Source organism: Anabrus simplex, chromosome 2, assembly GCF_040414725.1.
Source record: "Anabrus simplex isolate iqAnaSimp1 chromosome 2, ASM4041472v1, whole genome shotgun sequence".
NCBI lineage: Eukaryota > Metazoa > Arthropoda > Insecta > Orthoptera > Tettigoniidae > Anabrus > Anabrus simplex.
Genome location: NC_090266.1, coordinates 13189436 through 13216958, shown reverse-complemented (window position 1 = coordinate 13216958; position 27523 = coordinate 13189436). Strand labels below are relative to the sequence as shown.

The following is a 27523-nucleotide window of genomic DNA, read 5'->3' as shown; positions in this document are numbered from 1 at the left end:
TAATAGAGAAGTATTTCCAGAAGGGTACACAGTCTACCGTAGAGACTGAGGAGATAAAAAGGGAGGGGGAGTGTTTATTCTGATGAAGGAAACTTATTGTTCACATGAACGGTTTACCGATGAAAGGGATGAAATATTAGGGATAAAATTAGTTTGTGATAATATGAAGGAGGTGGGAATTATAGGAACATACAGGCCTGGAAGAGAGGAAAGAGACATGGAAATATTTTTTTTTTGGCCAGTTGCTTTAGGTCGCACCGACACAGATAGGTCTTATGGCGACGATGGGGCAGGAAAGGGCTAGGAGTGGGAAGGAAGCGGCCGTGGCCTTAACTAAGGTACAGCCCCAGCATTTGCCTGGTGTGAAAATGGGAAACCACAGAAAACCATCTTACGGGCTGCCGACAGTGGGGCTCGAACCCACAATCTCCCGATTACTGGATACTGGCCGCACTTAAGCGACTGCAGCTATCGAGCTCGAAGGAAATATTGAGAAAATAATAGATTATACTCATAAAAACAATAATAATGATATGGTAATAATTGGGGGAGATCTAAACTTGCCTGAAGTTGAATGGAATGGAGCTGCAAGTGAAGACCATGAACAGAAACTGAAAAAAAAGTTAATTTGGGAGGGAGGATTTACACAAGTAGTACAAGAACAAACTCGGCTCAATAACTTACTAGATGTATTCTTGGTTAAACCATGGGAAATTGTTGATAAAACTGAGGTAATTGAAGGAATAGGAGACCATAAGGCTGTAATAATGGATGTAGGACTCGTACCAAAAAGGCTTAACCCTTTCGCACTCAGCGCGCCGATCTATCGGCGCGAGAGGTTATGGCGAAAACGCTCACAGCGCCGATACATCGGCTCTGTCTTATTTACGGATTTCGGTCATTTGAGTAGCTGTTAAATCGTAACAGTAGATCGTGACGGTACATTAAAGCGTTGAATTTGCGTTTGACTCAACAGATATATCCACCAGCCCTACAAAATATTTTTATTTTCGACAAATGAAATCTGTTGACCGTGAGTGTTTATGTTGTGGTTATTTGAAGTTGTTATTGTGTGGATCTGTTTTGATTGGCTTATGAATACAACAAGTTGATCTTGCTATGAGTTTTGTTTATAGTTTATTTCGTTTCTTTGGTATATCATGTGTTCGATGTACTTCGTAAACTACAATTTTACTCCTTTTTATAACTCCGTTGTTGCGCGTGCTTGCGTCATCTTTTTATAGTAATGGCTAGGCCATATTCAAGGCCGAATGAGGCCGATATCCTTGAATTTGCAGATGATTTAGACAGTAATAATGACCTTCTTTTGCCGAAAGTAATTCCCGTTGTGTGGGAAGTGACACGGTCGTAACGGCTCACCGTGCATCGGACCGCGAGGCCCTGACATCGATGACCGTTACATGTACACTGAATAACTTTGTGCAATGCTTCATGAGTGAATTGCAGCACACATATCATATTGATATCAAATTATTCAGAATTAAATGTTCTTTCATTCACGTCTAAGAGTAAAGAAGGAAGACGCAACAATGTCTAATTTTTCTGTCATTGAAAACAATAATTTATTTTTTAAAATTCATTTTTGAAATTTAATAATTGTTTTGGACTTAACCAATAACAATACGTCCAAGGTATATTCATTTCTGAAATGCTCACAGTTTTCTGTATTAGTGTGAATAATTTTATTTTAATGTGTATTAAACTCTTTACGTGTTGAATTTTTGTAATTTGCTTTGGAAAAATCACAAAAAATAGTCTGAGTGTCTTCGAGCAAAGACCTGCATATAGGCTGAGTGCCAAAGGGTTAATAAGAGGGTTACACAAGACAAGAAATTGTACAGAAAAACCAAAGTTGATGAATTTGGGACTTACCTTAAATCACAATTCAGTTGTTGGATAAGTGAAGGGAGTAATGTGGATACACTTTGGGCTAAATTTAAATGAATCATTTGGGAAGGAGAGAAGAGATTTGTACCTGTTAAGAAGGTTAAAATGACCTCGGACCATGTTTATTATACAAGGGAAATAAGAAAATTAAAAAGAAAATGTAGAAAATGTAGAATAGTAAACAGGAAAGTCAAAGAGGGTAGGGAGAGTAGAGAAACTAGAAAACAGCTAATGAGGAAACTGAATAGAGTGAAAAAGGAAGCAAAAGAGAATTATATGAATGGCATACTTCAAGAGGGTAATGACCACAAAGGGAAATGGAGCTGTATTCATATATCAGGAACCAAAAAGGAAAAGGAATCCAAATTCCTACAATGGTGGGAGAAGGGGGTGAACACTATTTAACAGATACTGAAAAAGCAAACCTATTTAGTAGGGAATTCAGAGATTCAGTAGATGATTGTCAGGAGTTGGAAACCGAAACAGAAGATAGAGAGGGAGACACAGAGGGAAACAAGAAGCTTCTCATTCACAAATGAAGATATTTTCAGAGAAATCCAACTGCTTCAGCAAGGAAAAGCAGCAGGAAGTGATCAAATTACTGGGGAGGTATTAAAGACAATGGGGTGGTACATAGTGCCTTATTTAAAATTTCTCTTTGACTATGTCATAAATAATAGTGTAATACCAAAGGAATGGAAGGAATCTATAATAATACCAAATTATAAAGGAAAGGGTGATAAAAGGAAACCAGAGAACTACAGACCAATCAGCCTGACCAGTATAGTTTGTAAAATACTGGAGAGTTTAATATCAAAATACATCAGAGGGATATGTGATGATAAAAATTGGTTCATGAGGAGCCGGTATGGATTTAGAAAGAAATTTTCTTGTGAGGCACAACTGGTGGGATTTCAGCAGGACATATCAGATCAATTGGATTCAGGAGGTCAGTTAGATTGCATAGCCATAGATCTTTCCAAAGCCTTTGATAGAGTGGAACATGGAATATTATTAAAGAAATTGGAGGGAATAGGATTGGACGTAAGGGTTACACGTTGGATAAAAACATTTCTAAATTCAAGGGTTCAGAAAGTCAAAGTAGGAAGTAATGTATCGCAGAAAGAGAAAGTTTCGAAGGGAATTGCACAGGGTAGTATAATCGGTCCGTTACTTTTCTTAATATAAGCAACTAATTTAGGGAACAATGTAACATCAAAAATAAGATTGTATGCAGATGACAATTGTTTATAGGGAAATAAATAACACTGAGGATTGTTCAGAATTACAAAGGGACCTTGAAAGTATCCACCAATGGGTTGAAGAAAATAATATGAAGGTTAATGGAGGCAAATCAACTGTTACAACTTTTACAAACAGAAGCTTTGAAACTGAATTTGAATATACTTTGGATGAGGTAGTTATCCCAAAAGATGGCAAGTGCAAATACTTAGATGTGAGATTTGAAAGTAATTTGCACTGGAAGGGTCATGTTAATGACATTGTAGGGAAAGCATACAGATCGTTACATGTCATAATGAGGCTACTTAAAGGATGTAATAAAGAATTAAAAGAAAAAAGTTACTTAAGTATGGTTCGTTCATTATTGAAATGTGCAAACAGTGTTTGGGACCCTCACCAAGAATACCTAATAAAAGAAATAGATAGTGTACAGAGGAAAGCAGCAAGATTTGTAACAGGGGATTTCAGGAGGAAGAGTAGTGTATCAGAAATGTTAAAGGAACTTGGATGGGAAACTTTAAGAGAAGGGAGAAAACTTGACTTATAGGATTTATAGAGCCTATACAGGAGAAGAAGCATGGGGAGATATCCGTGAGAGGCTTCAGTTGGAAAATAATTATATCGGCAGGACAGACCACAAATATAAAATTAGAAGGAATTTTAGCAGAAGCGACTGGGGTAAATTTTCATTCATTGGGAAGAATGTGAAGGAGTGGAACAGTTTACCAGGGGTAGTGTTTGATCCTTTTCCAAAATCTGTACAGATATTCAAGAAGAGAATAAACAGCAACAGAGAAAATAAATGAAGTGTTAGAGGGCATACGGCCAGTGCAGGTTATTGTAAATTTAAAAAAATGTGTGTGAATAAATTAATTCCATCCCCTGGTCTAAGGAGTTTGGACAGCCAAAGTAGGGGACTGCCTGTAGGGGTGAAGTACAGTGGGGACTTCGAGGGCCCTGGGACCGCTACGGTAGCTGCGAAGGCCCTTCTGGAACCCTGGAAAGTGGTGGCAAAAGGGGCCCTGGTTAAGACGCAGCAGGTCGTTATGCTACTTAGGTTCCAGAATGGGTAAAAAAAAGTAAATAAATTCAATAATGTAAAGTTTAATTTTATACCAGTTGTATAGTATCATTTGAAGTAATTCCACATACTGTATATCAGTTGACTATATTTGTAAGTAGTACAGGAGACATTGTAAGTAAAATTTTGTAAGCAATATAAATTTATTAAGGATGAGCTGTGTGTTTAATAGAAAAAATTGTTAGCGTAAATTGTATAATATTGTGTTATAGGAAAATTTTCTTCTCTTGTTAATTTAATATTTAGTGCTTGACAGTAATGTATTTTAGTGTACCATTTGCCACCGAGGTAGACACCTCATTTGCAAATAAAGAGATTTTGATTTGAATATAGGGTTTCTATTGTCAACTGTATCATTCAGGTTATTTTCCTGATTACTTTTTTGTTCTAAATAAATATATAGATTTTCTAATGTATTTAGAAGAGCTCCTTTGTTTATTTTTCGTAATATAGTTAAATCCTGCTCTATAGTTGTGAACTGATGTCCGGTTGTACTCATGTGTTGGCCCATCGCGGAAAATTTTTTCTGTCTTTCAGCATTGACATGCTCTAGGTATCTTACAGTAAAACTGCGCCCTGTTTGCCCGACATAAGTTTTTTCACATTGATGACATTTCAATTTGTAAACTCCTGATTCTAAATGTTTGTTTTTTCCTAGGGAATTGACACTATTGTAATTAAAGAATTTTTGCTTTGTATTATTGATGGTTGAATACGCGATCTTATAGTTATATTTTCTAAACAAATTCGTTGCTGTATATAAGTTGGGGTTATTGAACGTGAACTTGGCGTATTTGTCTTTCTTTTTCATTTCGGGTGTTAGATTAGTTTGTAATTTCTGTTTGAATTTATCGATTATTTTGTTTACCATTTTTAGTTCAAATCCGTTGTACTGGGCTTGTTTGCGGATAAAAAGCAGTTCTTTTTCTCGTTCCATGTGTGTAAGGGGTATATTAAATGCTCTATATACGTAACTGTAGTAAGCTGACCTTTTTTGTGATTCTGGATGCAATGAGTAGTTCTTTATTGTAATGGGAGTAAACGTGGGTTTCCTGTGTATCTTGAAGACAAACTCTTCCTATATTTATATCTAAAAAACTTATGGAGCCTTCTTTTTTCTTTTTCTTCTGTAAACTTTATTCTAGAATCCAGTGTATTTAATTTATTGAGGATATCATCACTGTTGTTCACTCTTTGGTCTATTACTACAAAAGTGTAGTCTACAAAGCATATCCATAAACTGAGACCTTCTATTTGTCCTATTATCTTGGTATATTCGAGGTAATCAAGATAAATATTGGCTAAACTGCCCGAAGCGGGAGCACCCATAGGGAGGCTTTCCTCTCTATGCATTTTCTTACTGAAAGTGAAGTAATTGTGTTTCGTAATGAATTTGAGTATATTAATAAAATCTTCTATTTTTGGTAGGCTGAGTCCGTATCCAATTGACTTAGGGTTTTCATTTCCTCCTCAGTGAGATTAACTTTAGAAATGTTCTTAACGGGAAAGGTGTATTCATTAAATTCTGTTTCTGAACTTGAAGAGTAAGCCTTACATTTTTCTTTTTTTGTCTTGGCATTTTTTAGCGATATTATTATTAAGGGTTTCTTATTTTTTGCTTAAAGTTATATCCATTTTTTCAGGGGTGTATCTTTGAAACGAATCCCACTCCAAGGGCAACAGTAGTGTTGGACTTTGGAGAAGTGCTAAATACATTTTGCCATTGAGAAATGCTTTCTTCCTATGAAGGTATTTCATTTCGTTTTTTAGCCATATTTTATTAACTCTTTTTTGTGTTTCATAGCGGTGCCTAGAGGGTAAGTGTTTCTTTTGGGTTTTAGTTAAAAATTTAGGAACGAGGTTGTCTTTGAGACAATTCTTTAAGAAAACTATGTCCTTAGTTAACTTGGCTACCTTCACCTTTAGATTAAAACAGATGTCTTGTTTATTTGCCTGGCTGGCCTTAAGATTGCAAGTAATCAGCTCAATCTTCCGTATCAAACTCCAATCACAGAGAGCTACAATAATTGAAAATCTTCCACCTTTCTGATACTTCCATTTGCCTTGTAGCAAATTACCAATTATAAACAGTACATGCTTCGTTCTCACTTGAGAAAGAAAGAAAACAAATTCCTATTTTCCTCATTTCATTACAGAAATTAAGACGAAGCTCCCTTCTCAAAAAGCGACCGGCAATCAGCTTTAAAGTTCCACATTAGACTCAATTTAGGGCACATTAAGCAAGCTCAAAATAAATAACAGCCTACCTGGAAGGAGTGAATGAAATGAGCATTCAGCAGTAATAAGAACAGTGTGTCAAGAAGCCACTCATTTTTCAAAAAACCTTTTAACTGGAAGACAAATAGATATTTTTAGTGTAACAGAGTTGAAACTTTTAACAGCTATTTTAATGAATAGATACAAATATTCATCCTGTACCATTTCACCAACCCATCAACCCTCACATTGATTTTACATCATTTTAATTTAATTTTATATTCAAATTAGTCTAAGAGGAACAATGTACCTGAAAATAATATATTCCGAAACTTAGCGATTCACCTAAGCTTAACAACAGCTGAAGATGTTCTCAAGTGAGAAAGAAACATGTACTGCCCACAATTAACAATCTGCTAAAAAGCAAATAAAAAGTATCAAAAAGGTGGAAGATTTTCAATTATTAACTCTCCGTGATTAGAACTTGATACAGAAAATGAAGCTGATTACTTGCAAACATACCACATAGTCGGGCAGTTCTCCTCCTTTCTCTCAATTCTTCCAAGCCCAAACTCTGCAACATTTATGTAACGCTACTCTTTTGTCGGAAATTACCCAGAACAAATCGAGCTGCTTTTCTTTGGATTTTTTTCAGTTCTTGAATCAGGTAATCCTGGTGAGGGTCCCATACACTGGAACCATACTCTAGTTTGGGTCCTACCAGAGACTTATATGCCCTCTCCTTTACATCCTTACTACAACCCCTAAACACCCTCATAACCATGTGCAGAGATCTGTACCCCTTATTTACAATCCCATTTATGTGATTACCCCAATGAAGATCTTTCCTTATATTAACACCTAGATACTTACAATGATCCCCAAAAGGAACTTTCACCCCATCAACGCAGTAATTAAAACTGAGAGGACTTTTCCTATATGTGAAACTCACAACCTGAGTTCTAACCCCGTTTATCAACATACCAATGCCTGCTGTCCATCTCACAACATTTGAGGTCACGCTGCAGTTGCTCACAATCTTGTAACTTATTTATTACTCTGTAGAGAATAAAATCATCCGCAAAAAGCCTTACCTCTGATTCCACTCCTTTATGTTTTCTTATATATATATATATATAAATGATATGAGTAAAGGTCCGATAATACTGCCTTGAGGAATTCCCCTCTTAATTATTATAGGGTCAGATAAAGCTTCACCTACTCTAATTCTCTGAGATCTATTTTCTAGAAATATAGCAACCCATTCAGTCACTCTTTTGTCTAGTCCAATTGCACTCATTTTTGCCAGTAGTCTCCCAAGATCCACCCTATCAAATGCCTTAGACAGGTCAATCGCGATACAGTCCATTTGACCTTCTGAATCCAATATATCTGCTATATCATGCTGGAATCCTACAAGTTGAGCTTCAGTGGAATAACCTTTCCTAAAACCGAACTGCCGTCTATCGAACCTGTTATTAATTTTGCAAACATGTCTAATAAAGCACAAAGAATGCCTTCCTAAAGCTTACATAAAATGCATTTCAAACTTATTGGCCTCTAATTTTCAGCTTTATGTCTATCACCCTTTCCTTTATACACAGGGGTTACTATAGAAACTCTCCATTCATCTGGTATAGCTCCTCCGATCAAGCAATAATCAAATAAGTACTTCAGATATGGTACTATAACCCATTGTCTTTAGTATATTCCCAGAAATCTCATCAATTCCAGCCGCTTTTCTAGTTTTCAACTTCTGTATCTTATTGTAAATGTCATTGGTATCATATGTAAATTTTAATACTTCTTTAGCCTTAGTCTCCTCCTCTATCTGGACATTATCCTCGTAACCAACAATCTTTACATACTGCTGACTGACTACTTCAGCCTTTTGAAGATCCTCACATACACACTCCCCTTGTTCATTAATTATTCCTGGAATGTCCTTCTTGGAACCTGTTTCTGCCTTAAAATACCTATACATACCCTTCCATTATTCACTAAAATTTGTATGACTGCCAATTATGCTTGCCATCATGTTATCCCTAGCTGGCTTCTTTGCTAGATTCAATTTTCTAGTAAGTTCCTTCAATCTCACCTTACTTCCACAGCCATTTCTAACTATTTCTTTCCAGTCTGCACCTCCTTCTTAGTCTCTTTATTTCTCTATTATAATAAGGTGGGTCTTTACCATTCCTTACCTCCCTTAAAGGTACAAACCTGTTTTCGCATTCCTCAACAATTTCTTTAAACCCATCCCAGAGTCTGTTTACATTTTTAATTACCGTTTTCCACCGATTATAGTTACTTTTTAGAAACTGCCTCATGTCTGCTTTATCAGCCATATGGTACTGCCTAATAGTCCTACTTTTAAGACCCTCCTTTCTATCACATTTATTTTTAACTACTACAAAAACAGCTTCATGATCACTAATACCATGTATTACTTCAGTTTCTCCATAGAGCTCATCTGGTTTTATCAGCACCACATCCAGGATATTTTTCCCTCTGGTTGGTACCATCACTTTCTGAATCAGCTGTCCTTCCCATTGTAACTTATTTGCCATTTCCTGTCGTTCGCATTTCCTTCCCAATTGACATCTGGAAAATTCAGATCTGCCACTACAATCACATTTCTTTCCTTGTCGTTTCCTACATAGCTGATTATCTTATCAAATAATTCTGAATCCGTGTCAGTGCTACCCTTTCTCGGTCTGTACACTCCAAAACATCAAGTTGCCTATTATCTTTAGAAATGGGCCTTACACCTAGAATTTCATGTGTCTCATCTTTAACTTTTTCGTAGCTTACAAATTCTTCTTTCACCAGAATGAATACTCCCCCTCCCACCATCCCTATCCTATCTCTACGATACACACTCCAGTGCCGTGAGAAAATATCTGCATCCATTATATCATTTCTCAGCCATGATTCAACTCCTATTACAACATCTGGTAAATATATATCTATTAAATTACTCAATTCTATTCCTTTCTTTACAATACTTCTACAGTTCAAGACTAATAATTTTATGTCATCCCTACTTGATTTCCAGTTCCACTTAACAGAACTTACTACTACCATTAATTATAACTAAGCAATATATAATATATACATATTTACAAAATACATAAGGAAGGAAAAAAAAAACTATGAAAACAGAAAAGTGTTTATACATTTGAAATGACCGAAGGAAGTATAACTTTCAGTTACTAAATGGGCAGAACAAGAGACGAGGAACACACTGTCTATGAAGCGTCCATAAAATGTCTGCGAATTTAACTAGCTGACGAGTGAAATATATCCACTATCCTGCTAATTTCATTCAGGGATCTTAGGGCCTGCTTAAACCAAGAGCTCTGCCTAGATATTTGAATAAATTTTCATTTAGCAAAATAACATTGTTACTTCGCTCTGCAAACTGCTATCTCTGTACAGGCTCCTAAGAATCGACCACTACCTGAGACCTCTCTCATGCGCCTTATCCCAACAACTTTTCCTGGTAAAGTATGTTGGTGTACATGTTAGTGATTTCAAAGGATACCATACCATACCTGTGTTCTGTTATTTGAAGTTTATTTCGTTCTTTAATTAGTTCTAGGCTATTCTTAATTGATCTGTCTTCTTTAAGTGAAATTTTCACTTTTAGTATTAGGTTGAGTCGTTTGTTTAAAGTGAGAATTGGCGCATTTTTAAAATTTACTATTCGTCTAATGACACATGATTGTATGTGTATTTTGGAGAGGGCTCTTAATGTGGGGAGTTTGATAGCTTGTTTTATTTTGTTTTGAAATTGATTTGTAGGGTCGTGTTGCATAGTTCTTGAATTCCGTTTCTGATGAATTTTATTGTTTTTTTTATGTACTCTTCCTTGTTCATTATGACCTTTATCCGCTTTCGTGACGATAAGGTTGTCGTCCTCCCCTGCGAAACAAGTGACCTTGCCACGGTGGGGAGGCTTGCGTGTCCCAATGAAGCAGATAGCCGTGCTGCAGGTGCAAAAATATCGGATGGGTATCTTTTGAGAGACCAGACTGAGGAATGGTTCATCAAAAGGCGGGTAGCGGCCTTTCGGAATTGCAAGGGCGGCAGTCTGGATTATTGACTGATATGGCCTTGTAATATTACTCAACATGGCTTAGCTGTGTTGATACTGCTACACGGCTGAATGCAACAGGACACTGCAGCCGTAACTAACTCCCGAGGACATGCAGCTCTCTCTGTATGAATGATGGCATCCTCCCGGGTAAAATATTCCAGAGATAAACTAGTCCCCCATTCGAATCTCCAGGTGGGGACTACACGAGAGGGGGGCGATCATCAGCAAGATGGATACTGATATTCTGCGAGTCGGAGCGTGGAATGTTAGAAGTTTGAATCGTTGTGGTAGATTAAAGAATCTGAAAAGGGAGATGGATAGACTAAAGTTAGATGTAGTTGGTATAAGTGAAGTACGTTGGCAGGAAGAAGAGGATTTTGGGTCAAGCGACTACCAAATTATCAACACAAAATCAAACAGAGGAAATGCAGGAATTGGTTTAATAATAAATAACAAAATAGGGCAGCGGATAAACTACTACGACCAGCATAGTGAAAGAATTACTGTCATCAAGATAGACACCATACCAATGCCTACCACAATAGTGCAGGTCTATATGCCTACTAGCTCAGTGGATGATGAGGAAATCGAAAGAACATATGAAGAGATAGAAGATTTAATACAATATGTAAAAGGTGACAAGAATCTAATTGTGATGGGAGATTGGAATGCAGTGGTAGGCCAAGGAAGAGAAGGTAATACAGTAGGAGAATTCGGATTGGGACAAAGGAACGAAAGAGGAAGTTGGCTGGTTGAATTCTGCACTGATCATTATTTAGTCCTTGCCAATACTTGGTTCAAACACCACAAACAACGGCTTTATACGTACTCGAGACCTGGAGACACTGGAAGGTATCAAATAGACTTCATTATGATTAGGCAGAAGCCTCCGTGGCTCAGACGGCAGCCTCTCACCACTGTATACCGTGGTTCAAATCCTGGTCACTCCATGTGAGATTTGTGCTGGACAAAGCAGAGGCGGGACAGGTTTTTCTCCGGGTACTCCGGCTTTCCCTGTCATCTTTCCTTAGAGCAACACACTCCATTCTCATTTCATAGCATCTATCAGTCATTAATATATCACTTTGGGAGTGGCGACCCCATCGTACTAACAGTCCATATATGCTGCATTCATTACATCCCTGACGCGGTCAATGACTGCAAAACAGGTTGTAGGTTTTCATTTTCATATGATTAGGCAGAGATCCAGAAACCAGGTGTTAGATTGCAAACCTTTCCCAGGATCAGACGTGGACTCTGACCACAACTTGTTGGTCATGAAATGCCATCTGAAGCTGAAGAAATTGAAGAAAGGAAAGAATGAAAAAAGATGGGATCTAGACAAGTTGAATGAAAAGAGTGTGAGGATTTGTTTCAAGGAACATGTTGCAAAAGGACTAAATGAAAAGGCTGAAGGAAACAATAGACGAAGAGTGGATAGTCATGAAAAATTAAGTCGGCAGGGCTGCTGAAGAAATGTTAGGAAGGAAGAAAAGATCAACTAAGAATCAGTGGCTAACTCAGGAGATACTACACCTGATTGATGAACGACAAAAATACAAGAATGCTAGAAATGAAGAGGGCAGAAAAGAATACAAGCGATTAAAGAATGAAGTGGATAGAAAGTGCAAGGTAGCTAATGAAGACTGGCTGGAGGAGAAGTGCAAGGAAGTCGAAGGTTGTATGGTCCTAGGAAAGGTAGATGCTGCATACAGGAAAATCAAGGAAAACTTTGAAGAAAGGAAATCTAGGTGTATAAATATTAAGAGCTCAGATGGAAAGCCATTTCTAGGGAAAGAAGACAAAGCAGAAAGATGGCAGGAACATATCCAACAGTTGTATCAAGGTGAAGATGTAGATAATTTGGTTCTGGAACAAGAAGAGGCTGTTGATGCTGATGAAATGGGAGACCTAATTTTTTGATCAGAGTTTGACAGAGCTGTGAGCGACCTAAATAGGAACAAGGCACTTGGAATTGATGACATTCCCTCTGCACTACTGACTGCCTTAGGAGAAACCAGCATGGCAAGGTTATTCCATTTAGTGTGCAAGATGTATGAGACAAGAGAAGTCCCATCCGATTTTCAGCAGAATGTTGTTATACCTATTCCCAAGAAAGCCAGTGCTGACAGGTGTGGAAACTATCGCACCATTAGTTTAGTATCGCATGCCTGCAAAATTTTAACACGTATTATTTACAGAAGAATGGAAAAACAAGTTGAAGCCGAGTTGGGAGAAGATCAATTTGGCTTCAGAAGAAATGTAGGAACACGTGAAGCAATCCTGACTTTACGTCTGATCTTAGAGGATTGAATCAAGAAGGACAAGCCCACGTACGTGGCATTCGTAGATCTAGAAAAGGCATTCGATAAAGTTGATTGGACCAAGCTATTTAAGATTCTGAAGGCGATTGGGATCAGATACCGAGAACGAAGAATGATCTACAATCTGTATAAAAATCAGTCTGCAGTGATAAGAATCGAGGGCTTTGAAAAAGAAGCAGCAATCCAGAAAGGAGTGAGGCAAGGTTGCAGTTTGTATCCCCTCCATTTCAATGTTTACGTAGAGCAGGCAGTAAAGGAAATCGAAGAGGAGTTTGGAAAGGGAATCACAATCTAAGGAGAGCCGATGATATTGTTATTTTATCTGGGACTGCAGAAGATCTCGAGAATCTGCTGAATGGTATGGACGAAGTCTTAGGTAAGGAGTACAAGATGAAAATAAGTCCAAAACAAAAGTAATGGAGTGCAGTCTAACGAAGGCATGTGATGCAGGAAATATTAAATTAGGAAATGAAGTCTTAAAGGAAGTAGATGAATATTTTTACTTGGGTAGTAAAATAACTAACGATGGCGGAAGTAAGGAGGACATAAAATGCAGATTAGCACAAGCAAGGAAGAGCTTTCTTAAGAAAGAAAATTTGCTCACTTCAAACATTGATATAGGAATTAGAAAGATGTTTCTGAAGACTTTCGTGTGGAGCGTGGCATTGTATGGAAGTGAAACAGGACGATAACTAGCTCAGAATGAAAGAGAATAGAAACTTTTGAAATGTGGAGTTACAGAAGAATGCTGAAGGTGAGATGGATAGATCAAATCACAAATGAAGAGATACTGAATCGAATTAGCGAGAGATCGGTTTGGCTAAATTTATACAATAATAAAGTTTTATTATGAATCCACCTGTTCAATACATTATAATGTTATCACATTTAAAATAACTTCATTAGTTAAAAAGTTATATATGGGACATGTTTCGCTCCCTTATAGAGCATCATCAGCCAAATCTGAATCTCAAATAATTGTTATTTACGTAAATAAAGACTTAAGAACTATCAGAACATTTTTGACAAACTTAAAACTTATTCTATTAGAAAATCATAAAATATAAAATCTTTGTATACATGGCTTAATTACATGTGCTTAATAGGAAGATACATTAAAATTATGGAAGAGAGAGTACTAAAATATAAAATAAATAATATATATATATATATATATATATATATATCATGTCCAAAATCCTAGAAAGACGTGAAGATCAATCTTAGGACCTAAATTTAAGGATTTTCTTAGCAATGAGATCTGGTAAAAAAGTTATTTATCCCTTGTGGATAAGAGTCTATAAAGATTCAAATTTATCATCAATTTGATGATTGAACTTATAACAGGATAAATGTTGGTCTTCAAGAAATTTAAATGCTTGTTGTCATGTGACCTCGGCGAATGCTGTTCAAAAGATATGTTCTTATAGATGTCAATGACCGTTCGTTGAACTAATGGATTTGATAAGGATGATTGAAAGGGACGTAAATCAACGTTTGTATTGAAAGCTGCTGCTTGGTTTATCTTGTTGAATGTCTGTAACAAGAAAAGGAATCTTGTAAGTAATCGGAATTTGTGTTGCTAGTTAAGAGTGTGCTTCTAGAAACTTCACTTACCCCTCCAATTGCTGTTTGTCGGTTTGGTGTTGTCCGAGGTTATGTGGTGACTGTCTGTTCTGTGTCTACTCCTTGTGTTGTACGAGTGAGGTGGTGGGGGTTGAGGGGAGGGAGTAGGGGTAGGAGGAGAAATGCTTGTGGGTGTGGTTTTGGAAGGGGAATATCTAGTAGGAGCGCAGGGAGGGGTTGAGTTCTTTAATGTTTGATTAGTTGTTTTGGGAATGAAAACTTTGGCAAAATTACTTTTTTCTAGATTAAGCGTCTTTAAGAGTTTCGATAATTGTTCGTGTAACGGATTTCTTATTTCAATTTCGTCATTTAAATTTTTTTCCTTATTGAAATACTGGTCTAAGTGGATATAAATATTTTCTAATTCTGTCATTAGTTTACCTTTTTCTATCTTCTTTATAATTTTTAGGTCTTTCTCTATGGTTGTAAATTGGTGGCCTGACTCTCTCATGTGAGCACTCATTGCGGAATGTTTGTTGTGCTTTGTAGCATTAACGTGTTCTAAGTATCTTGTGAGAAAGTTACGGCCAGTTTGGCCAACATATGAACATTTACGTTCTACACATGTTAATCTATAGATGCCAGAAATTAGATAAGGGTTCTTGTTGGAATTTATACTATTGTGGTTGAAAAAATGTTTCTGTTTGTATTTTGTGTTTTGAATGCTACATTCACATCTCGTTTTTTGATAGGATTAGTTATGTGAAAAATGGCTGGATTGGTGAATGTAAATGTTGCGAATTTGGACTGCTTAGTTTTTTCGGGAGTAAGATAGTTTTACTTTATTGATGATCCGATTGACTATATTTATTTTATATCCATTAATTGAGGCCAGATCTTTTAGAAAATCGAGTTCCTTTTTTAAGTTACTCTCTGAAAGGGGGATTTTGAAAGCTCTATAAACTAAACTGTAAAAAGCCGCCTGTTTATGTGATTTTGGGTGAAGAGAATCATTTTTTATCGTTAGAGGAGCGTATGATGGTTTTCTAAATATTTGAAATTCAAAACTATCTCTTATTCGTGTTACATTAATATCCAGGAAGTTTATTGAGTTGTTAGTTTCATCTTCTTTCGTGAATTTTATATTTGGGTCAATGTTATTTAAGAAACTTAGGATTTTTTCACTATCATTTTTTTTTGGCTATCTATTATGACAAAGGTGTCGTCTATATATCTGATCCAAAGGCAAAGTCCATTTATTTTTGTGTTTATTTTGTTTTGCTCCAAATGATCCATATATATGTCTGCCAGTATGCCCGACGTGGGGCATGTTTGATGGTAAATCTTTTTATTAAATGTGAAGTAATTGTTGTTTAATACAAATTTCAGTAGGTTTACGAATTCATCTATTTCACATCTACTTAATTTACTGTATGTAAGGAGATTGTGTTTGATGATATCGATGGTTTCTTTAACCGGTATATTTGGATACATGTTGGTTACGTCGAATGAAACCATTTTATGTTGTGGTTGTAAATATAATTTTCTTAGTTTATTACAAAATTCTATTGAATTTATGATTGTTGATTCGTTGTTAAATCTGTAATGTCTTTTGAGGAAATAGTGTATAAATTTGGATGTTTTATACGTGGGACTATTTCTACTGTTTATTATAGGACGTATGGGTACGTTGGGTTTATGTAATTTCGGCAATGCCCTTGCTGTTGGTAACTTTGGATTCATATTTATCATTTTTTGGTGTTCTTGTTCATTAAATAAAAAAGTGGAATTCTTGAGGGTAATTTTTAGATTCCGTTGAATCTTATTTATGGGATCCTGGTTTACGACAGTGTAGGTTTTGTCTGAAAAGAATTCTTCTGTTTTGTCATTATTTATTATTTATTTTTTATTTAATGAACAAGAACACCAAAAAATGATAAATATGAATCCAAAGTTACCAACAGCAAGGGCATTGCCCAAATTACATAAACCCAACGTACCCATACGTCCTATAATAAACAGTAGAAATAGTCCCACGTATAAAACATCCTAATTTATACACTATTTCCTCAAAAGACATTACAAATTTAACAACGAATCAACAATCAAAAATTCAATAGAATTTTGTAATAAACTAAGAAAATTCTATTTACAACCACAACATAAAATGGTTTCATTCGACGTAACCAACATGTATCCAAATATACCGGTTAAAGAAACCATCGATATCATCAAACACAATCTCCTTACATACAGTAAATTAAGTAGATGTGAAATAGATGAATTCGTAAACCTACTGAAATTTGTATTAAACAACAATTACTTCACATTTAATAAAAAGATTTACCATCAAACATGCCCCACGTCGGGCATACTGGCAGACATATATATGGATCATTTGGAGCAAAACAAAATAAACACAAAAATAAATGGACTTTGCCTTTGGATCAGATATGTAGACGACACCTTTGTCATAATAGATAGCCAAAAAAATGATAGTGAAAAAATCCTAAGTTTCTTAAATAACATTGACCCAAATATAAAATTCACGAAAGAAGATGAAACTAACAACTCAATAAACTTCCTGGATATTAATGTAACACGAATAAGAGATAGTTTTGAATTTCAAATATTTAGAAAACCATCATACGCTCCTCTAACGATAAAAAATTATTCTCTTCACCCAAAATCACATAAACAGGCGGCTTTTTACAGTTTAGTTTATAGAGCTTTCAAAATCCCCCTTTCAGAGAGTAACTTAAAAAAGGAACTCGATTTTCTAAAAGATCTGGCCTCAATTAATGGATATAAAATAAATATAGTCAATCGGATCATCAATAAAGTAAAACAAAAGTTAGTAACTAATCTTACTCCCGAAAAAACTAAGCAGTCCAAATTTGCAACATTTACATTCACCAATCCAGCCATTTTTCTAATAACTAATCCTATCAAAAAACGAGATGTGAATGTAGCATTCAAAACACAAAATACAAACAGAAACATTTTTTTCAACCACAATAGTATAAATTCCAACAAGAACCCTTATCTAAGTTCTGGCATCTATAGATTAACATGTGTAGAATGTAAATGTTCATATGTTGGCCAAACTGGCCGTAACTTTCTCACAAGATACTTAGAACACGTTAATGCTACAAAGCACAACAAACATTCCGCAACGAGTGCTCACATGAGAGAGTCAGGCCACCAATTTACAACCATAGAGAAAGACCTAAAAATTATAAAGAAGATAGAAAAGGGTAAACTAATGACAGAATTAGAAAATATTTATATCCACTTAGACCAGTATTTCAATAAGGAAAAAAAATTTAAATGACGAAATTGAAATAAGAAATCCGTTACACGAACAATTACCGAAACTCTTAAAGACGCTTAATCTAGAAAAAAGTAATTTTGCCAAAGTTTTCATTCCCAAAACAACTAATCCAACATTAAAGAACTCAACCCCTCCCTGCGCTCCTACTAGATATTCCCCTTCCAAAACCACACCCACAAACATTTCTCCTCCTACCCCTACTCCCTCCCCTCAACCCCCACCACCTCACTCGTACAACACAAGGAGTAGACACAGAACAGACAGTCACCACATAACCTCGGACAACACCAAACCGACAAACAGCAATTGGAGGGGTAAGTGAAGTTTCTAGAAGCACACTCTTAACTAGCAACACAAATTCCGATTACTTACAAGATTCCTTTTCTTGTTACAGACATTCAACAAGATAAACCAAGCAGCAGCTTTCAATACAAACGTTGATTTACGTCCCTTTCAATCATCCTTATCAAATCCATTAGTTCAACGAACGGTCATTGACATCTATAAGAACATACCTTTTGAACAGCATTCGCCGAGGTCACATGACAACAAGCATTTAAATTTCTTGAAGACTAACATTTATCCTGTTATAAGTTCAATCATCAAATTGACGATAAATTTGAATCTTTATAGACTCTTATCCACAAGGGATAAATAACTTTTTTACCAGATCTCATTGCTAAGAAAATCCTTAAATTTAGGTCCTAAGATTGATCTTCACGTCTTTCTAGGATTTTGGACATGATATATATATATATATATATATTATTTATTTTATATTTTAGTACTCTCTCTTCCATAATTTTAATGTATCTTCCTATTAAGCACATGTAATTAAGCCATGTATACAAAGATTTTATATTTTATGATTTTCTAATAGAATAAGTTTTAAGTTTGTCAAAAATGTTCTGATAGTTCTTAAGTCTTTATTTACGTAAATAACAATTATTTGAGATTCAGATTTGGCTGATGATGCTCTATAAGGGAGCGAAACATGTCCCATATATAACTTTTTAACTAATGAAGTTATTTTAAATGTGATAACATTATAATGTATTGAACAGGTGGATTCATAATAAAACTTTATTATTGTATATCAACAGATTTCAATACGGATTAAAACATGAGATTAGTCACTTGCAAATTGGCTAAATTTGACGAGAAGAAGAGATAGAATGATAGGACACATCTTAAGACACCCAGGACTTGTTCAGTTGGTTTTTGAAGGAAGTGTAGGTGGTAAGAACTGTAGGGGTAGACCAAGGTATTAATATGACAAGCAGATTAGAGCAGATGTAGGATGCAGAAGTTACATAGAAATGTAAGGGCTAGCACAGGATAGGGTGGCATGGATCATTGCATCAAACCAGTGTATGGACTGATAACTTAAACAACACAAGGTGGTTGTTTTTAATTTTGTTCTAAACTGTTTTTAATGCCGAGTTTTGAGTGGCACAATTCGTTTGTTTGGTGGAATTTTCTTGTCCGATTATTTTTAGGGCTTCGTTGGTGGTTACGTTTTTTATTATTTCTCGTTGTGGATACGGTATTTTGTCGCAAGCAATTTCTATGTCAGTGATGAGCTGTTTTATGTTTTTGTTATGAGGTTCCTGGCAATTGAATTTGAGTCCTTTCTCTAGCAGATTTCATTCTTTGTAAAGGTAGTGTCTGATCTGTTAATTGATCTAAGGTGAAAATTTGCGAGTTTGTTGTGGTGTTTGTTTCCTGGATTTTTCTGTTTACATATTTTATTGTCAATGACCTTCTGTTTCCCGACTGCTTCTTTTATAATGTAATCTTGTAAATAGTAAGAGTAGGATGTCCATTGTGTGTGGTGCCAGAAGTTGCTTAGGTTTAAATGGATGCTTAGGATTTATAATACCAATATAATGGTCCGTTATTGGACATTATAAATTTTCCAGCTAACTCATTCTTGGTTGCCTGCGTTTCGCCCTCGTGTGCTAAGTTAGGCTCGTCAGTTGGGACTTAGCACACCACCCAAGACGCAAGGCTAGTGCATACCGTGGAGGCCACTGCATAGGCTATTTGACGCCACCAGCAGTGCCAATGCACTATGAGAGTTATGTCTCATTTCCAAAAATAGATGCCTGCCTGGCCATCAAATGATGTAGATGTTGATTCCCATAGGGAACCTGAAATATTTGTCCCGAATGAGTAAATTTATAATACCAATATAATGGTCCATTATTGGACATTATAAATTTTCCAGCTAGAATGAGTTAGCTGGAAAATTTATAATGTCCAATAACGGACCATTATATTGGTATTATAAATTTACTCATTCGGGACACATATTTCAGGTTCCCTATGGGAATCAACATCTACATCATCATGCTTAGGATTTGTCGATTTCCTGTTTATGTATGCGAATTTAATTTCTTTTCTGATCCATAATAATGGTCATTGAGATAGATATCTTAGCCAAAGTTGTTGTGGGTTTAGTTTTTATGGGTATGTATTTAGAAATGAGCTTTAATTCTGGACATTTCTTATTAAATGTAATTGATTTGTCAATGTTCATGATTTTCATTTTAAGGGACTTGAGTTTTTTGGCTTTGTAATTTGCCTGACTGGCCAAATAACTTGTTAAGAATGAAGCCATACTTTTCAGTGTCGACTTAGTTAAATGTGACAAAAACTTTTCAGTCTGTCAAGCACTGGTTCATATTATCACTAAAATATCATTGACAAGTTTATGCAATGGAAACAATACTGTACATGTTTATAGTAATTTCATAGAATCTGAGGATGTTCTTGTAGAACGAAACACATCATTCTTTGTATCAGTGTGTATTTTTACAGGTATGTTTATAGTGTTATAATTTACATTGAAATTGCAGTGTGTTTGACAGACTGAAAATTTTTGTTACATTTAACTAAGTTGACACTGAAAAGTATGGCTTCATTCTTAAAAATAAAAAGCTTTTGACTGTGTTAATAATATTTTTCTTGCAAAGCTTGAGACATATAGTGTAAAGTATCCCTCACTGAACATAATTAAGCCATACTTAAATAACATACCAGTTTATCTCGATTAAAAATAAGTATTCCACTTCGAAGAAAGTTACAACTGGTGTGCCACACGGCTCTGACAGACATTGACATCCCAAATCATATGCTGTCAAAAAATCCTCACTCACATAAAACCAGTTGTTTAAGATTACTTAATAAATTACCATATTCTGCACTGTTTACTCTTAAGTAATTTTAAAGGGAAATTGTATGATTTGTTAATTAAAAATCAACTGTATAATACCCTGAATTCTTAAGCAGACCCTACACGATCAATAAAACTGTCAGTACCGAAAAGTATTGACAGTATTACTGATCGCGTGTGGACTGAAATGATGGAATGAAGGCCAGTACTGAAGCAGATCCGGATTTCCTGATCTGCGAGCGTCAGTACTGTAGAGTGGTGGGGATACTGACAGTTATACTGACCGTGTGAGTGCGCTAGTCATTATTTCTGTCAGTATCAATGGAGCAGCGGTGGACGACAAATGCGTTTCTCACCAAGGCCAAGTAGAGGTGCTTGTGGAACCGTCAAGTAGGCCTATTGCAAAAGTTTATCAAGCTATATGAAACGCTGCCAGAATAAATGTACTTAACACAATACTTTACATGTTTCCACAACAGCTGTACTGATGGAAACTGGTGACATTATAGCGAAAAACTTTAAATCTTCAAAATGTATACCAGTTGTAAGATACCTCACTGTCACCGCTAATCTCTCTGCCACCGATAAACAGCACCGCACGTTTGTATTTTGCCTTTATACAAAAGGCTCTACCAATCTTAAAAATTTATACCAGTTGTAAGATACCTCACTGTCACCGCTCATCTCTCTGCCACCGATAAACAGCACCGCATGTTTGTATTTTGCCTTTATACAAAAGGCTCTACCATTCGTAGTAATTTCGCAAAAGTACCCTCACGCATTCGGAGATAGTTCTGATAATCTTCTGCTTCGGTATATTGTGTTTCCCTCAACACTTCATATGAGAATACTCTTCTCTTTTCCTAAGCCAATCTTTAACCTATCGTTTACGTTTAAAACTGCGTTTCGTGCAGTACTAATATGATAGCTACAAAATGCCCGTCTTTTACGATCCATTTTGATAGAATACCGCAATTGCATGTTATAAATCTCATTCCGTAGTGGTAGTGACGGTTATTGACTTTATTTATAAAGTGAGAATGCCGCAATGGTAAGCTAGTGCACTGGTACTGACCAAAATATTGACAGTAATAATGATCGTGTAAGGTCGCTACAATACTGATGCGTACTGTCAGTATTATTGACTCAGTATTACTGATCAGTATTACTGACCGTGTAGGGCCTGCTTTAGAAATGCATAATGTTAGTATTAGCACGTTCAATGTTGAGGGAACAGATCCGGCCCCTAGCGTGCTTCCCGCCAGTGTGCGTGACCCGGATCCGGCCCACGTTGCCATGCCATTTCTAAGCAGTCAGTGTGAGCTCAGCTCTTGACGAAGACAGATCATATGTTGTGCGCACCTTGAGTAGTAGTGGCGTGATATATTTTCGCTCGTCGTTTGTCGCTCACATCTTTTGGTGATTTTTTACGATTGTGGCAGTAGTGGGCCTGTATATTATAACTCTGAATTATATTTAAATTGTTTTTATCGTGAGTGTGTGATGGCACATTGTCGTGTTGATGTGTCCGACAGTGATGATGAGTTTACAAGTGAAGGAAGTGCTGATTCTGAAACGGAAAGTTCGGACGAACTGAACTCAACCCAACCTGGTCAAATCAAACATTCGACTTGAAGAATATACTATTTAGGAAAGAAAACAAACTGCTAGTGCCAATACCGGGAGAAAAGAAGCCAATTGACTGGTTTCTATTGTTGGTTGATAACAATTTTTTTTAATTTGTTTGTCGTGAACTAAATGAACCAAAGACATTTTTGGGTTTGCTGATTCATACAGGAGCATTGCGAATGAGCAGACTCCAAGATTATTGGAAATCTCACAGTCTTTTCAACGTTCCTGCGTTTCGACAGTATATGAGCCGGGATCACTTTCTACTTATATTATGATGCCTACACTTTTCATCGGCTAGACCTATCAATGATGCCAAACACCAGTCATTAGACAGGCTGGAAAAGATAAGACAAATTATTGATTTTTTTCAACAATAAAATGTCTAGCATTTCTTATCCTTCACGGGAACTGTCCATTTATGAAGCTATGGTACTTTGGTGGGGTTGCTTGATTTTCAGGCAGTATATATAGGGCAAACGGCATACGTGGGGTACAAAACTTTAAGCTCTAAATGAACCTGAGGGCCTCACTTTCAAATTTATTGTGTATGTCGGAGCCAACGACCAGTTATCTGGAAAAGGACTGTAACTGTACAACACGGTTACATATTTCATTCAGCATTTATTATTATTAACATCATCATCATCATCATCATCATCATTAATTGACCCGATTCATTAGATTTTATATTCTGATTTTCATCATTCAGACTGTAATATAATTAGGTATCACGCATATGTAATTTAATCATAGGATAAGGGAATTTTCTCTGTAATTATTCTGTATATTAATAAGTGAGATTTGTTGGTTTGAAATAGTCATACTGTAACTTGCAACTGTGGCCAGATGAGCTGGCATAATATTTTGCAACCGAGACTATGTTTAACCGAGGCTGTATTAGGCAAGTAAATTTCCGCCGACACATGCTATATAGTCATCGTTTGTCCATGTTGGCAAGCTAACATGACACATGACTGATTTTGTAAAGTGCATGGGCACGTGGTTTCGATCGAGTGTCTATATTCGCTAGCTACCGTGTGTCAATGTGGAAGGGATGGCCAGATAGTACGGAGATGAGTGATCATCACGAGTTTATAAAAATGGAGGTAAGAATAGTTGGCCCGTCTAAGAGTGGTGGTCAGTGCTAAGAGGTGTTCGAAGAGTCGTCTTTAGAGTGGTGTTCACGTCGAAGAGGTGTAAGAGTGCTGGTCTGAGCTGAGTAGAGGCTGGTACTGTGCTGATAGTGAAGCAGCAGGTAGAACTTCGTAATGTAAGTTTATTTCAAAAGATTCGCTAGAGATTTAGTGCTGTGGACTGCAGAGGTTGTAGTATATATTTATTTATTGAACTTAACCCATATATGCAGTTAACAGTTGTCATGGTACTTCGAATTCTTTATTGAATTCTACTATGAAATTCGTGAACTTTGTTCGATAATTGAATCTAACATAGATGCATCTAATAACGCATAGAGCTGTTATATTTATTTCAACAGTCTCTAGATTAGTTATCAGGACATGTGAAACTAGATAGTATGTCTGGATATTACAATAAAGTTTCAATAAAGTTTTCCAAATTTTACTTATAAATATTGAGTGGACGTAACTGCATTGGAGGTCACTACACTCGGAAAGGAAATGTAGGTCAACTCCAGGTTACATAAGATAACAGCAGATGGCTTCCAAAGGTTTTTCCAGGAATTTCAAGTTCAACAGCGGTGTGTGCAGACATCACGTAATTACAGCATCAGACATATTATGCATAAATATCATGAAGAAGAATGTAATCAGCAGTGAGATTATAATAATTCAAGTTCATGCCAAGAGCTTCCTTCATTTCGATTAAAATTTCTGTATTTGCAACAAATCTCACAAGGTATATTTTTAGTGTTAAATTAAAGTACGGCAATGCTGGTTCATTGTGACAAAGTATAGTCATAAATTCAGTTTTCTTTTAATAATAAGTGATTCTATTTCCAAGTACAATCGTCAATAGTGGAAATGCAACCATAATTTACAATTGTCCTCATCCATATTCCTGTATATTGCCAGATGTGAGTTTATCACCTCACGCCTTGAGAATAATTGAGATAAGAGGCATGCGCTCTGAATTTTGTTGCCTATGACAGCATCTGGCGCTCAACAAATTTGAAGTATATTGTGTGAAGGAAAGTAACAGTAAGAGTAGTTACAGGACACTACAAATGTGGTCATGCATCTTCAGGAGCAACTTCTGAATAATGGCCATGCCGTGTTCATGGACAATTATTATAACAGTTTTGCTCTAGCGTCTAAGCTGCTGTCAGAAAACACATACAGTACAGGAACACTCCGATCTGACCGGCAGCACAACCCTCCACCACCTATCGCTTAGTACGCTGAGGGAATTATGGTGGGCAAATGGAGGGACAAGCAAGTAGTACAATACACTTCCTCGCAATTTGAAAACACAAGGGTCACTGTCACAAATAAAAGGGGCCAAGACAAAGAAAAACCTTTGCCAATAGTGCAATATAATGCACACATGAAAGGGACGGATCGCTGTGACAAACTTAAGACGTACTATCCTTTCAAAAGGAAAACCCTTCGCTGGTACAAAAAAAGTTTGTCCACATCATTCAGTTGATGATCATCAAGGCTTTACACTTACACAACATGCACAATACCAGGCTTGGAAAATCCAAAAATGGTTTTATACGACTTTCGCCTACAAATAGTGGAATCACTTCTGCCACCCCGTCAAGCTGAGCTAGTCTGCATTCCTCTAAGAAAGAACAACTCACATCAGTTGGTGAAAAATGATGAGCAAGACTCCAAAGGAGGAATCAAACTGAAAACATGCAGGGTCAGTAATAAAGCAGGAAGTAAAAAACAATCAACATTTGTCTGTTCTGGCTGTCCAGATTTGCCAGGGCTTTGCCCGGTTGGTTGCCTTGACAAGTACCACAAAGACATGTAAGTAGACCAAACAGTGGATGGTGGGCGGAACTGTAAATTACTGTAAATTATTGCACATTGTGAAAAAACAACATCAATAAATCTTAATATGGTTTTTACAGTTTTCCAATTTATAACATGTCATAAACAGTAATTATCGTAATCTCTTTCATTATAACATATGATTTTCAACAAAATAGCTATTAGTGGTGTAGTGCACGGTGCTGAGGGGCCGAATCCGACCCACAGACTTAGATATCTTCAGAAATCTTAATTTAGGCATGCATCATCTTTATAGGCACATGTTTGGATTTTTGACATATGGTAAGTTTTATATCATTTTTTCATTTTAATTTTTTTGGAGTGGGTATGGATAATTTACATAGCAGCGAACGTGTTAAGTTTTAATAAAAGGTGTTTGTACATTTAGCCCTGTTAATATTAAGTACTAAAGTATTATCAGTTGACGAAGCCTATTTCATTGTATATGGTCAATGACAAAGATTCTTGAATGCAAGGTCACAGCTACGCAACCCTAACCGCACAGCCAGCTCGCTCGGTGTGGGCCTACTACAATGGCTACATTTCTGATGTCAGGTTTACCTTCATTTATAGGCTCTCTTGTTGACGTACTGGAAGCCCACTTAATATGTATAGGAATTTTATTGTGAATAATTATCAAATTAGCCTGGTTAGATTGGTCATCACACTCGCGTTTCTTATAGTGTCTCATTTTCAAAGGCTAGCACAATATTAAACGCCCACACATGCACAAGATTTATGATTTCCACTCATACACAAGATTTATGATTTAGACCTTAGCTCTGCAGTTAATAAATCATGAGTAGGGCTCAGATTTGAGCATATTAGCATATTTTTTTTCCTGAATAGTACATATTGAAAGAAGCTTTTCGGTTGTATTTCCATTTCTCTGGGACCAAAAGAATTCAAATTTATCGAGCATATAAACGCACATAACCACAGTTTTCAGAATAGAAGCATATAAATGCATACTCTCGTGGTTTTCGTCTAAATTGTTTTTCTTTGAATTCCCCCCACCACCACCAAAATTCGGGCCCTGACCATCCTTAACGTTCAAAAACAGAAATAATTACTGAAAAGCCTATCTGGGGCGAATAATTGAACGGCAGATTTTTAACCTTTAGTGAGGTCATTCACACACCCTAATTGGCCTCTGCCGCATTAGAGTGTGACTCGTCAGATAAACTCTGGAAGCCCCAAGCATCCTTTCACTTTGAAATGCGAGGTATTTTAGTGGTGTGCCTATTTATTTTATTTTTTTTTGCTTTACGTCGCTCTGACACAGATAGGTCTTATGGCGACGATGGGATAGGAAAGGCCTAGGAGTTGGAAGGAAGCGGCCGTGGCCTTAATTATGGTACAGCCCCGGCATTCGCCTGGTGTGAAAATGGGATACCACGGAAAACGATCTTCAAGGCTGCCGACAGTGGGACTCGAACCCACTATCTCCCGATTACTGGATACTGGCCGCACTTAAGAGACTGCAGCTATCGAGCTCGGTGTGCCTATTTTGGGAACCAGTATTGTTTAGGTGGCTTTTCCCATGAAGTGGTGGAAGATCCGACCCGGTCAAGTGAAGTTTCTGCATTCTATTCTCCATTCTTAGTTCGTAATCGTATCCGTACGTACCTATCGAGTTCTTGTAATTTCTAAGTACGCGATCCCTAAAGTTAAGGAATCTCTGAGTGTTTTACTCCGACGATGTGCAAAGGAAGACCCTGACTCGTTTTCTACTGACGGGAGATTCTTTTCTGCAAAATGTGCGAAAAAGAGGTAAGTTCTTATTGACATTTTCACATCTATGTTCTTAAAAGATATTACTGGTCAAACAGTTGAAATTTCAAGTAAACCGTATGTGCAGCATACGGGGCCTACCTACTAGGTAAGTAGAGAGAAGTCTAAGAATTCGGAGTGTAGACCCGTTAGATCCTCAGATTTTATATTTCCGAGGCGGAAATTGACAT

The 27523-nt window shown here is 36.5% G+C and overlaps 1 protein-coding gene across 2 annotated transcripts in view; it reads right to left on the bottom strand.

Moving 5' to 3' along the window:
- The window catches only part of endos (alpha-endosulfine), a 201502-nt gene that overhangs the window by 160632 nt on the left and 13347 nt on the right, over positions 1 to 27523 (bottom strand). The gene's annotated exons all lie outside the window — the stretch shown is intronic.